Below are 12,626 nucleotides of genomic sequence, written 5' to 3'. Positions count from 1 at the left end.
ATGCGGCGGCCGGGTCGTCCTCCTCGTCCCGGCGCTGCTGCTCTTCTCCAGCACTGCGCACAGGTCTGCCCCTTATCCCCCATGCCTTAGTCCGCTCCGCTTCACTGTTCCAGTCCGACAGCAGCACTTGCGCTATGTGCCCCCGTGCAGCGCGGAGTGTTGATGAGGGTGCTGGTGGGCGAGACGAAGCCGCAGCGCCATGGCCGACGGGTCTACGGGGTCGACGGGTTTCGGCCGTACCCGGCCTCGGTACGATCTTCGCTGATGACTAATGACTAAATTATCTCTAATTAAAATAAAACACATGCTGTTAAAATCAACGATCCAGATATTTTTGATGGGGAGGAACCACTGGTTCCTCTCAAGCACCGTAACAATCCTCGAAGTGTAAACCCAATGTTATCATATCATTGCGTCGCGCATGCGAGAAGATATGATTTTTTTTGACCTCTTGCATTGTCTTCTGATGAAAACGGTAGCAGCAGCAACCCCCCCGCGTTCGTTCAAAGGCTGAACCGTTCAGCCATGCATGCACGGTTTAGCAAATGATTTGATGTCTTGGGTGAGAAACTTAGCCTTTGCGACGACAGCAAAAAAGTTCTTTCGTGTGAATCGACCGAGCCTTGTGTTCCTCAACACCGGCAAGAATTTCCAAACCGCAAAAGAAAAGCCACACATATCCTAAATCTCAATGCATGTCCTGTTGTAATAATAATGGTGCGTACATACAGCGAGAGTAATCCAGTAACCATGGAAGACGGATCCTTTTCATCAAAGAGAAGGACCATTGCATCAGATTCTTGGCAATTGACGTTCAATAGTAATAACCTGTAGTAAAATTCTGATCATGTTGTTTATCTCTGCAAAAAAAAATCTGATGTTGTTTATCTCTGCAAAAAAAATTCTGATGTTGTTTTTCTTAAGGAGAAATTGGACTCTGAATTACTCCCTCCGTTCCAAAATGTATGTCGTTTTGGCATTTTTAGATTCATAGTGTGTGCTATGTATCTAGATATAACATATGTCTAGTTGCATAGCAAAATATACGAATCTAGAAAAGTTAAAATAACCTATATTTTGGAACGGAGGCAGTAGTATGCATATATTATCCCTATGTGGCATCCCCCCCTCCCCCTCCCCTCCCCTATGTACATCCTTCAATTCATCGCGTGCGGAGACAATCGCTCCGAGACCTTTCTATTCTAATAGTATATCTGAGGGCGACGTAGCTAGTCTCCACCAACCGAGTTTGACTGAGAAAACCGTGGCTAAATCTGCGTCCTTACATGTCCTATTCATGTATATCCAAGACATGATCGAGATGGTTTTAGATGGAGACGCCATGTCTACCTAGCTAGTTGCTGTTTCCATTGTCTACTCACACATAGCATGAGCCCCCCTTGGTCTGACCGAGGAGCCATCCTACAATCTGATGAACATTGAACAAGAAAACATGCATCCAGAGTCTCAACTTGCATGAACAAATAATACTAGCTATTCCTGCAACTTGGTGTTATAGCCCCGCTTATCAAATGTCTAATAAAATTGTTTTTTTTCGTACGTGGGATGTCAACATTGATCGTTATTAGTTTATTGTAAGCTCTGACTTTGAATTGGCCAGCTTAACGTTTCTTATAACTTATTTCATTGCAATGGTCTTAGGTGGACGAGTAGAATCGCAAGTGTCCAAGTCCCTTAAGAGCATAGACAAATGCAGCATGGTCGTCACTCTGTCAGAGGAGAAAATGTCTAGTAGTGTTCCTGCAGCACCTTGTGTTCTCCTGGCACACCGTTGCAACCCCTACCTATGAAGTGCATGAACATTTCCAGCCAAGCAAATAAATCCATGACATTGGCACCACATTATTGTGAGTGTGCATCTCTCCAGAGTTTCGTATGAAAACTCGATCTACACCTAATAATCCACTGACCGCTGGAATGTTCTCTATCATAGACTTCATGAGTCCACTACTCTTGTAAAAGTTCACTTAGAGGCTAATCCTCAATAGACGAAACCATGCAAAAGAACACGGTGAATAAATATCATCAATCATCAAGAGTTGGCATGCCCCATACTTAATTTTAATAGCAGGCCGGCTATAGTATTCAGCGGATCGGAGGGTACTGCTTGGCCGCTATAATCCGCTATTTAGTGCAATATTCTTGTGATAGCAGTTGTCATCAAGCGCTATATATATGGCTCCAATATAGCCAGCTGTTTAAAAGTTAAAACACTAGTCATACTGCTTGCTTGACTAAGTGTTGACGCCTTTCTGAGTCAACACACGAACGTACTAGAACATGCTGCGCGATGAGGAGCTTGCTGTAGTGCCTCCTAAGCAGGCCGGTTAGACCGGTTTGCCGGGATAAATTTGCGAAGGTCCAACGAATGCTCGCCTAGAAGGGACCCCGCCAGGGCAAGCGCATGCAGAGTTGTTCTAGGATCGGCAGGCCACCTAGAATGCATTCAAACCTAATCGAGACGAAGGAAGAACAACAAGTAATCGGGTTGCAAGATCTAGGCTTTTGGAAAAGACAAAAGTAAGGAAAAGTAATAGATTGATATGTATTTTTGATTGATAGGATGTCCTCTCGGCCGTGGCCCTTTATATTTATAGGGTGGGAAGGTATTGCCCAGCAAAAAATTCTTTTATAGATCTAAATCTATGAAATTCCTTAATTGTACTCAGACTTTAGGTAGACCGGTCTGACCGGTTGGCCCTTGCTGGACCGGCTACAGGACTCAGACCGGTCAGACTGCCTAGGATATACCAGTCAGATCGGCTTGTTCAGCCTGATCTAGCTTGGTGCCATTTTCGGGTGCCAACATATGCCTCCCTATTTTTTTTGGTAAAGCTTGCGTAAAAAAATAATCTTCTGAACAAAAATTATCTAAGGACGATGATTAACAATACGCCGGCCATTTGTGCTAAGGGCAATAAAATTATCGGCCATGAATTACTTTAATATAATTCAAGTTGATGATGAAACAACCTGCTTCGGCTGCCATACCTTCTTCGTAGTCACTAACCTCACTGTCACAACCTCCGCGTATTGCTCACTGATTCTTTCTTGCGCATCCATTGTAATCTTCTCTTTTGGATGGGAGATAAGCTTAAGGGACACCACCTTGGCTGTAAATACTTTAAATCTTGCTTCATGTTCTTCTCACCCTTCTTGCTGCAATTAGGATCTCTTTTGATCAGATTATTGCTAGCAACAATCGGTCTTTGCGATGTACCACAACTTAGATATATACAAGGATATTGAATGAAATATAACTGCATATGCATTCTACTATAATCCATAGGCGCATAGTAGCAAGGATACTACCAAACCATGGAGCAACCAGTCCATTAAATGAATATGGCACAACAACACAATTACCTTGATGTGGATGAGAGTCCGATTACTCTCGACGCCCCAACGATGGGTTTGCATTTTTAACATTGTTTAGCCATGTCTTCTGCTTCTGAGTGGCTTCTTTCTTCTCATATTTGACCAGGAGCTCCTCAAACTTTGGGCTTGCCTTATTCTTGGCATTCTTGGAGGAACTTCCAGGCTGTCTGGATACACCGGTCAGACCGGTCTTTGCACCGGTTAGACCGATCGGAGCACCGATCAGACCGACCCGAGAATCAGTCAGACCAGTTGACTTGTTGCCGGTCTTTTCGTCCTTGCTTTGCCCCCCAGGCGTTAAAGCCTTCGCTGTGATTCAAGGGGTTTTGTTTTGCAGCACCTTCTTCTCCGGCCTTTTTTCACCAATGATTACATTTTTCCCTTTTATTGTTTTGGCTGAATTAACACTTTGGAATTCTTTAGGAAAAGGACTTTTGTCAACTTGCATTGCATGGACAACCAATTGTCCTTCATTTATGGCCGGTTGTATTTGTCTATGGAGAATATTGCAATCATTGGTAGCATGAGAAAAAGTATTACGAAATTTACAATAAGCACGCCGCTTCAACTCATCTATTGATGGAATCGTGTGAGAGAATTTAATCTTCTCAAGCTTTGCTAACTCATAAAAAATCCTATCACACATAGACACATCAAAAGTAAATTTAATTTCTTCATGCCGATTTGTGGTAATCGACTTTAAAGAAGCATAAGTGCTTGGCTTATCATTAGGTGACCATACAAATTCAGCGACATAAACCTCTTTAGATTTGTTGTCTGAACAATCTGAATTGCACTCAAGAGTATGCATATTAAGACGATGATGCTTATGACTTTCTTGAGACTCTTTATTTGGCTTTCTACAGCCAAAGCTCTTTGATGTACCTGAGTAACAGTAAAGAAGTCATAGCCCTCTAATTTTTCTTTAATGTGAGAGAGCAAGCCATCTGCTAATTTTTTTCCAGCAATATTCACATTTAAAGTATTAGTTTTTTGTATCAAAATCTTCTAATATAATCATTAACAGATTCATCACGTATATGTTTAACCGATGTTATGTGATACAACTTAAGCTCATAATTTCCACAAAAGAAATGGTCAAGAAACTTCTGCTCTAATTATTCCCATGAGCTAATAGAATTAGGTGCTAATGAACTAAACCATGATAATGAACTAAACCATGAAAAAGCAGTTCCAGCAGGGTACTGAATCGACCAAAAGAAATATGATACGGTTTTTGATAAGTACGAGTTTTATCTCTAACATCTACTCTAAGATTCTCTATAATCAGTTTAGCCAAATCGTTCTTATACTCAGCAAGTACTTTATGAAAATCATTTGAAGAATTTGGCTGTGCGGATGTAGATGCAGTGTGTTGGTTTGTAACTAAATAGTGGGGGGAACCGGTCTGACTGGTCACTGAGACTTGTCGGACCGATTGGGCTACACTTGTCTGACCGGATTGATAAATCGGCCCGACCGGTCTTTGTCTATCTTGCCATCTTTGAACATATCGGTCAAACATCTCATCTATGATAGGACCGATAGGTGCTATGGTACCTCTAGGGGTACAGGCGGTTGATTGTATGAAGGTACAATATTGGCAAGTTCATTTGTTCGGTGAATGTTGGCCGAACTAGGGATGCTTGTAATAGGATCAAAATGAAGTTATGAAGGATGAGCTACTAGTGCATTAGTAGGTGTTACTGTTTGACTACCGAAATAATTCAACAATATTCCAAACTATGATTGGCTTACGGGTAATGCTGCCAATGGTTGAGAGATATAGGAACCTCAGATGTAACAATATTAGCAACAGATGGGGAATCATTGGTTATTTTTGGTTGTTTACCTGCTGCTTCCTGTTCTCTAGAACTAAGCAATTTAACCAAATGCACATCCCTCTCAGCTAGCAAATTCTTAACTTGTTCGAGGATAACACTAGAAGATGAATCGCTCACATTGTGTGTTACCTCAGTAGATGCATCCGTGGAAGTAAAGGAAGCAGTAGATGAGAAAGTCGGCATGACGAATTTCTCCTTCTCGATCACACCTTGTTGAGTCTTCCCATAACAAGAGATCTGCCTCTTTCTAGAGTCAGCTTCTAATTCCTTGAGCTTGATCTCGAAAACTTGACGCTGATCCTCCAGAACGTCATCGTACTGAGCATCAATGATGTTCTTGGGGTCGACCTTGGATCTGTCTTCGGCCATGTCTGTCGATGATGACTTCTTCTTCCCCAGCGGAATCACCAAAAAGTGTGTTAATGTTAAAACGCTACATCACCAGAGCGCACCACGTGCACCTCGCATAGGGCTCCCTGCAGCGCCTCCACGAGATCCGGTCAGTTCGGTTTAACAAGTGTGTTCATGATAAAACGCGCCGTCACACAAGCACGTCACGTGCACCTTGTGGAGGGCTCCTTGCAGAGCCTCCACAAGATCCGGTCAGACCTGTTTGGTAAGCTGACCAGACCGGTTTCGCCGAGGAGCTCGATGAAGATCCAATGAACGCTCGTCCGGTAGGGACCCCGTCAGGGCAAGTGCACGCTGGATTGCCCTTGGCTCTGCAGGCTAGCTAGGGCTCCCCCTCACACCATGGAGACGAGATAAGAACATCACATAGGGTTGGAAAAGTAGGGTAATAATGAAGAAAGGTAAAAACAATAAAGATAGATTGATTTGATAGATTCGATTGAGTTGGATTCACTCAATCGACCATAGCACTTTATATTTATAGAGAGGGAGGTCTTTCCCCATTAGGAGTCAAAATCCTAAAAAAATTTGTGTCAAAATACAACTTTCAACTTGGATTACACAGCAAAAACTGGTCTGACCGCCCCTACGAACTGGTCTACATGGGGTGCAGAACTTCCCAAAGCCATATCTCTCGCATCCGAAGTCTAAATTGGATGTTACACATATGCATTTAGACAGCTGTATAATGGTGAGGTCTATTTTGCCTTTTGAGCAACTTGAACAAACTGGTCTGACCGGTTTAGGGGACACATCTGATCAGTTGTCCCAGTCATGCCATATTTGGGTGCGAACATATGCCCCCTGTTCTATGGAAAAGTGTGCCATAAAACATTCTAAATGGTCAGAATTACTCATGGACGATGACGAACAATACATCGCCCATATGATGTATGCTATAGTAGCCAAAACAAAATCCTAGCAGGTACAACATGCATGAAACTACTATTTTCGGCTTTGAATACATAAGCATATCTAGCAACTGAAACTTTGATATGTCCAATGTGGCCAATTACTGCTCCTTGGTAAATCACAAGTATAATATTGATAATTGTAAGATGAAAACCAAGCATTATACCAAAACCATGGATTATAATTGGTTATACTTGAATATGCGTTCCATGGCATATGCATCAAGAAAATAAATGATGAAGACCAATGTAATGACCAGTGATGCCCTTTTTCCCTTGGTGATGAAGAATCCCTACTTTGATCAACTCCTAACCGATTGTTTTTATTTTGCTCGGATATTTTCTGATATTTGTGGAGCAATTCAGTAGAGCTTGGCTTCTTTTTCATCTCTTTGCTTCTGGGCATGACATTTTGAGATCTGCCAGAACCAGTCATTTTGAGATCATCTTGGCCCCCAGCCAAACTCAATTTTTGTTCAGCTATATTCTTTGAAGTGTGGTCTCCATTGGGGACAATCTGATCAACAGAATTAGCCGATGTTTTTTCAAGGAAAAAGTCCGTTTGACCCCCCCCTGAACTTATGTCCGAGTTCGAATAACCCCCCCTGAACTTGAAAACCAGGAATGTTCCGTACCCTAATGTTTGTAAACCGTGCAGAACCCCCCCCCCCCGGCGGCAGGCTGTTTTAGACCCATTTAGAGTGGTTTTGTAACATCTTTAAAATTCACTAACCAAAATCTCTCGCTAAAAAAAATTTATTTTCAAAACATATTACAAAATTTATCTCTTGAGCTCGACTCTCTTACCATTTAAGCTCCATCTTGTATCTAATATCCATCTAATTATTTTCTCCCTTCAATCTATCGATGCACCAATCCTCTTCCTCCTAATACAATCTCTCTTGCTATCTCTCCTTTCTGTCTATTCCCACGTTCAGACCTCAAGCAAAATACACTTGAGAGCCAGCAAGCCAAGCAGCATGCGCACACACACACACACTAGCATCAGAGTAATGCACGATTCAGCATGCAAGCGCGTTCATGCAAACCATATTGCTGCTGGTGCTTCCTCGCTAATTAACGGCAGTGCTGCAATGCACAAACGCCACCTCCCTTTGTCACCTCTCATCTCCAAGCTCTAGCAGCACACACGAACACCGCATGCAAGCTCACATGCCATGGCTCGCCATGCACCATCAACGCTGCCGTCGTCTCAGCTACGAGCTCGTTGACGCCGAGCTTCTGCAGCACACACTCGTTGTCCTTGCCGCGCGTCATTGCACAACTCCGTGTGCAGCTCGCCAAACCAGGGCCCCCTTGCCGTGCCTCCACCACGCGCAGCACGCTGCCGCTACACGCCACGCGCGCGCCACTGTGCCCCCACGCACACTACGCATCCGGGATGCCCGGCGCGCCGCTCGGCCTCTGCCCGAGCCGTCCCGTCGTCTGCACCGCCGCCACGAATCGCGCCGCCGCTTCGCGACGCCCCGACGAGTCCAAGCGCCATTAATGGCCGCCGAGCTCGCCGGCCGGCCTCCACCGCGCTCCACCGCCTCTCCTCGCCTATAAATAGCCCCAGCCTGCTCTCTGCCACCATCCCAAGCTCGCTGAACCGCCCAGCTCATCTTCCTCCTGCTCCGATTTCCCCTTCTCTGTTCCTCGAGCAAGAACAGAGCCACGAACGCCACCGTCGATCTCCCTCACCAGCCCATCTCAAGCCAATTCCTCTCGAGGTAAGCACCTCTGTACCCTCCTCCACTAGCCCCAAATGGCGGCCTTCGCTCTCCCTGCCTGAGCCGAGCTCCCCACGAGCTCCAATGGCCGCAGCCATGGCTGCTCCGGGCGGACCCCTTTCCCCTTCGTTTCTCATGACTGGAGTCCCCAAAACTGAACCCCCTCATCCTCCTCTCTCCCCCCATGCCCTCAGATTCTCGAACAAAAGCCGAGAGCGCCGTTCCGGCAGAGCTCCGGCGGTTGCCAGTTCATTATTCCCTTCTCTCTGTTAATTGCTAGTGGGCCCGTGGGCCTCAAAATTGTTGACCGCAGCCCAATAGCACACGCAGAGCACCAAAACACCTCAGCCAATCACGTGAAGCTCCTTCTATTTATGTTAAGTCATTTTCAGGATTAATTAAACATCCAATATTACAACTACAATATCTCACCCATCCAAATTCCGATTTCATTGATTCTTTTTCCTAAATTCTTCTAAAATCATATACTATCCATTCATCCTATTTTCACCTCTCCTTGAACCCCGGTTTAACCCTTAAATACCTTTTTGACTTATCATTTCATGCGCCAAAAATCCTCCAATCACTCCGAAACTTTACCACGCCATTTCTAAAATAGTTTCGGCCATGCCATTAGAAAATCTCCCAAAAATATTATTCCTATCTCCATATCTTAATTTTCTCTGATTCGAGCTCAACGATAAAACCTTTATTTCTTTTTCTTGATTGTGTGTTTGTTTGTATACGTCGTAGATCACGGTGTGGACGAGGAAGAGCCCGTCGACGAGCAGCAAGTGAACGAGGACCAGTTCCGCGACCCCGATCCCGAAGGACAGTACATCGATCAGGACTTCCCGGAAGGATTTGAAAACGACAAGTTCAATCCCGCCCTTTAATGCATATTTTGTCCTAGTTTTTATAAACACAACCTATTGGCCTGTTTTATAAAATTGCATATGTTTTGCCTGCTGAAAACATGGTTGGATAGCCACCCTTTGATTTGTTATAACCATTCCTTGACCACCTAGATTAATGTCTGAATGTGATTTGTTTGGACGTTAATCGCTGCTAGAACGCTTAGGACCTTATACACGGTACAACTTGTTTTATAAAGAAAATGCGTGAGTGTGTGTGGAAAAGGCAAAATGTGGAATTTTCGAAAGATAAGTTTAGACAGGATGGATGGCACTTCTGTGTGAATTGCCAAATGGTGTGCTCGTGCCTGTGTGGTTGAGCAAGAAAGAGAGATATCCATCTTATCACAATTAAGGACCGAGTTGGTGTGTCATCTCACCTAACTCCACTATCGTGCAAACCACTCGACCGTTGTATGGGCAACAGCTTAGCATAAACCCCACTAGTTAGTCTGATAGCCATCAGGAGAGCTGAGAGCAATGGGTGATCAAGGAGAAGGGATTAGCTCTGTGTGACTTATGCCCCGGTTAAAACCTCTGTGATAGGTCAATGACCCCTTCGTGGATCCCGTGATGGCTAGTCAGGTCTAGCTAAGGTGGGTAATGGCTTTGTTGGGATCTGCGTCGACACTAAGGTGATCGAGTTGCGGTACCCCGCTTGTGGGTAAAGTTGCACACCTCTGCAGAGTTAAGAATCTATTCAAATAGCCGTGCCCACGATACTGGGCGAGTTACGGTGTGGTCACATAACTAGTGTTTCTTCTGGGATTGGATGGGTTGGCGTGAGTTGTTTTGGAAAAGTGTCCGGCAGCTGTGCCGTGTGCTACGGCGGATGAGGAGTCCGATAGCAACTTAAAACTGAGATCCTGTGTGGATCAACCCTACATGCTACTCAGTGCAAGATAATGGCTTTGAAAACCCGTTTCTTTCAAATAAACCGTTGCATAAAAATTAGCTTTCCGCAAATTAAACCCTAGCCTTATCCTTGATTTATCCTGCGCATTATATTCTATTTATACCCCCTCCGTGGGTGTGGTTGGACTTGCTGAGTACATTTGTACTCACCCCATTCTTAATTTTTACAGAGGAAGATCCCGACTTTGTTCCCGAAGACGTTGAGTAGGAGTCCGTCCTGCACCCAACCTTGCCTGTGGATAGGGTCACCCGTAGGAAGTTCCGTATGGCGCAAGACTCTGATGACTCCCTCTTCGTAGTTAATATCGTTGTGTGGGTGTTAGTTGTTATCCTCGCGATAGTGGCGCTTCACTGCCCACTTCCGCGTAGAGTTGTACGGTGATGTACCATCTGATGTAATAAAAGTGTTATCAGCCTCCTGGGACTGATATTGTATCACTTTTAGGTCCTCTCTTATGAGGGGACGCTTCAGGTGGTATCAGAGCCGTAGGTTGGCCGTAGGACGTGACCCTAGGACCGAGACCCCGTTTTCGAGTCTTTCCACAATAGGGCTTTTCCTTTCTTATTCCTTCTTTCACACAAACACTCACCGCTGATTTTTGCCCTGTTCCAGATGGCTGACAATAAATGGAGTGGCGGAATCTGCCACGCAGAGTCCGGCTTTCCTAAGTTATTGATACTCAGCCTGGAACGCGTCGGAGTTGTGGACCCACCAGAGTACGTCTACTGGGAGTACGACTCCAGGGGCACTCTTCGGTGCGACATGATGATTTTCGTGGGAAAGAGCACCCGCTACCTTGACGTGGACCCCTGGTTCATCTCCACCACTGGCTTTTGCTTCCCTAACACCTACCGAAAGGCCGCCCGTAAAGCCCTGCGATGTCTGCATGTGGTCTATAAGCATCATCTTCAGCGGACTTCTATGGGATTTTTTCCGCCTACTGGAGGAAGAGGACGCTCATGGATTGCTCGAATGAGAGGACTTGGAAGAGAAGAAGAAGACCTAGAAGATACGGTCTCCCACCTATCCATCTACCTCACCGGCTTGGATGAATTTTACCGCGAACAGGCAGCACAACTGAAGCACCAAATTCACAGGGCAGAAAAGGCAACCCAAGAACTGGAGGAACAACGGACAAGAGCCGCACGCGCCGAGTATTCCCTAGCCGCTCTCCAAGCCCAATGGCAAGAATACGAGGCTCGCAGAGGAATAGGTGGGTGGATAGAGGAAGAACCCGAAGAAACCCATTGGGATAGAGGTACTCAGACCGAAGATGATGAGATGGATCAGTGTCTTCCACCAAAGAAGCGCCCTATCCAAATCTAGGAAGAGTCCCCTTGATAGGAGTAGCACTCCAAGCTAGAACCCTATCCTAATAATCATGTATCCATGGAAACTGTACCCCTCCATGTTGTAATAATAAGTACCATCTGTCCCCTTTGTACCCAAATACTTGTGCAAAATTTATTCACCCTATCTTTGTTTTCAGATGGCTGAGGAAGGTTGGACCCAGGGCAATTGCCAAGCTGCACCTGGCTTCCCCAGCCTCTTGATCAATGCCCTGGAAAGCCTTGGTGTTACGGAACGCCCAAGGTACTACAGCAGAGAGTATGAGCACCATGGTACCCTCCGCTGTAGGGTGATCCTGGTCATCGCCAGAAGTGACCGCTACCCCGACATCCAGCCATGGCGAGTGACCGCCACAGGGTTTAGGCACCAAGACACCTATCCCTTGGCCGTCAGGAAGGTGCTCCGTTATCTATGCCGGATTTTTGAAAGGCACCTCGCCCCCACACCAATGAGGTTCTTCCCGCCGACCATCAGAACCCCAGTTTGGGAAGCTCGTATGACAAGCCTGGAACGGCGCCGCCATGAAGAAGACCCCCTATACCAAGTGGCTACCTACCTAGCCTCCTTGGATCAGCTCTTTGACGAGCAAGCCAGCATCCTGTGGGAGCAGACCCATCGAGCCGAACAAGCAGAGCTCGCAGTGAGACTGCAACAGATACGGGCAGCCCAAGCCGAGGCAAGAGCCGCAGCCGCGGTCAGCAGCGAAGCGGTTGCCTAGGAGAGCCTCAGGCAGGCCCGGGACCGGCGTATGCAAAAATAGACCAGAAGTGGGACACCAGTTCCGGCAATTGGGGAAAACCATGTTCTACTCGGGACGCCCATCATAGGATGGGGACCACTCTTGAGAACCCCACAAGCCCCACTTGAGAACCCTGAAGGGTCTACTGCCGCCGTTGAAAGAGAGGCTACTACGCAACCCCGGGAAAATGGAAACCTAGAGGATAGCGAGCAAGGACTACTCGCACACTACGCCCCAGAAGAAGGCTCGCCCCGCGAGTAGAATGCTTGACGCCACCCTAGTGTTGTACCCTCCCAGCCCCTCTGGCTTAAGTTGTACCCTTAAATGTGACCCTATACCCAGACGTGTAGTATGCGTTTGGCCTTGCCCCGTGTTGTACCCCCTCGTAGTAATAAAGTTGTTTGTGCTT

This window comes from Panicum virgatum, chromosome 6K (assembly GCF_016808335.1).
Source record: "Panicum virgatum strain AP13 chromosome 6K, P.virgatum_v5, whole genome shotgun sequence".
NCBI classification, from domain to species: domain Eukaryota; kingdom Viridiplantae; phylum Streptophyta; class Magnoliopsida; order Poales; family Poaceae; genus Panicum; species Panicum virgatum.
The sequence above is the reverse complement of the archived record's forward strand: the minus strand, read 5'-3'. Positions refer to the sequence as shown.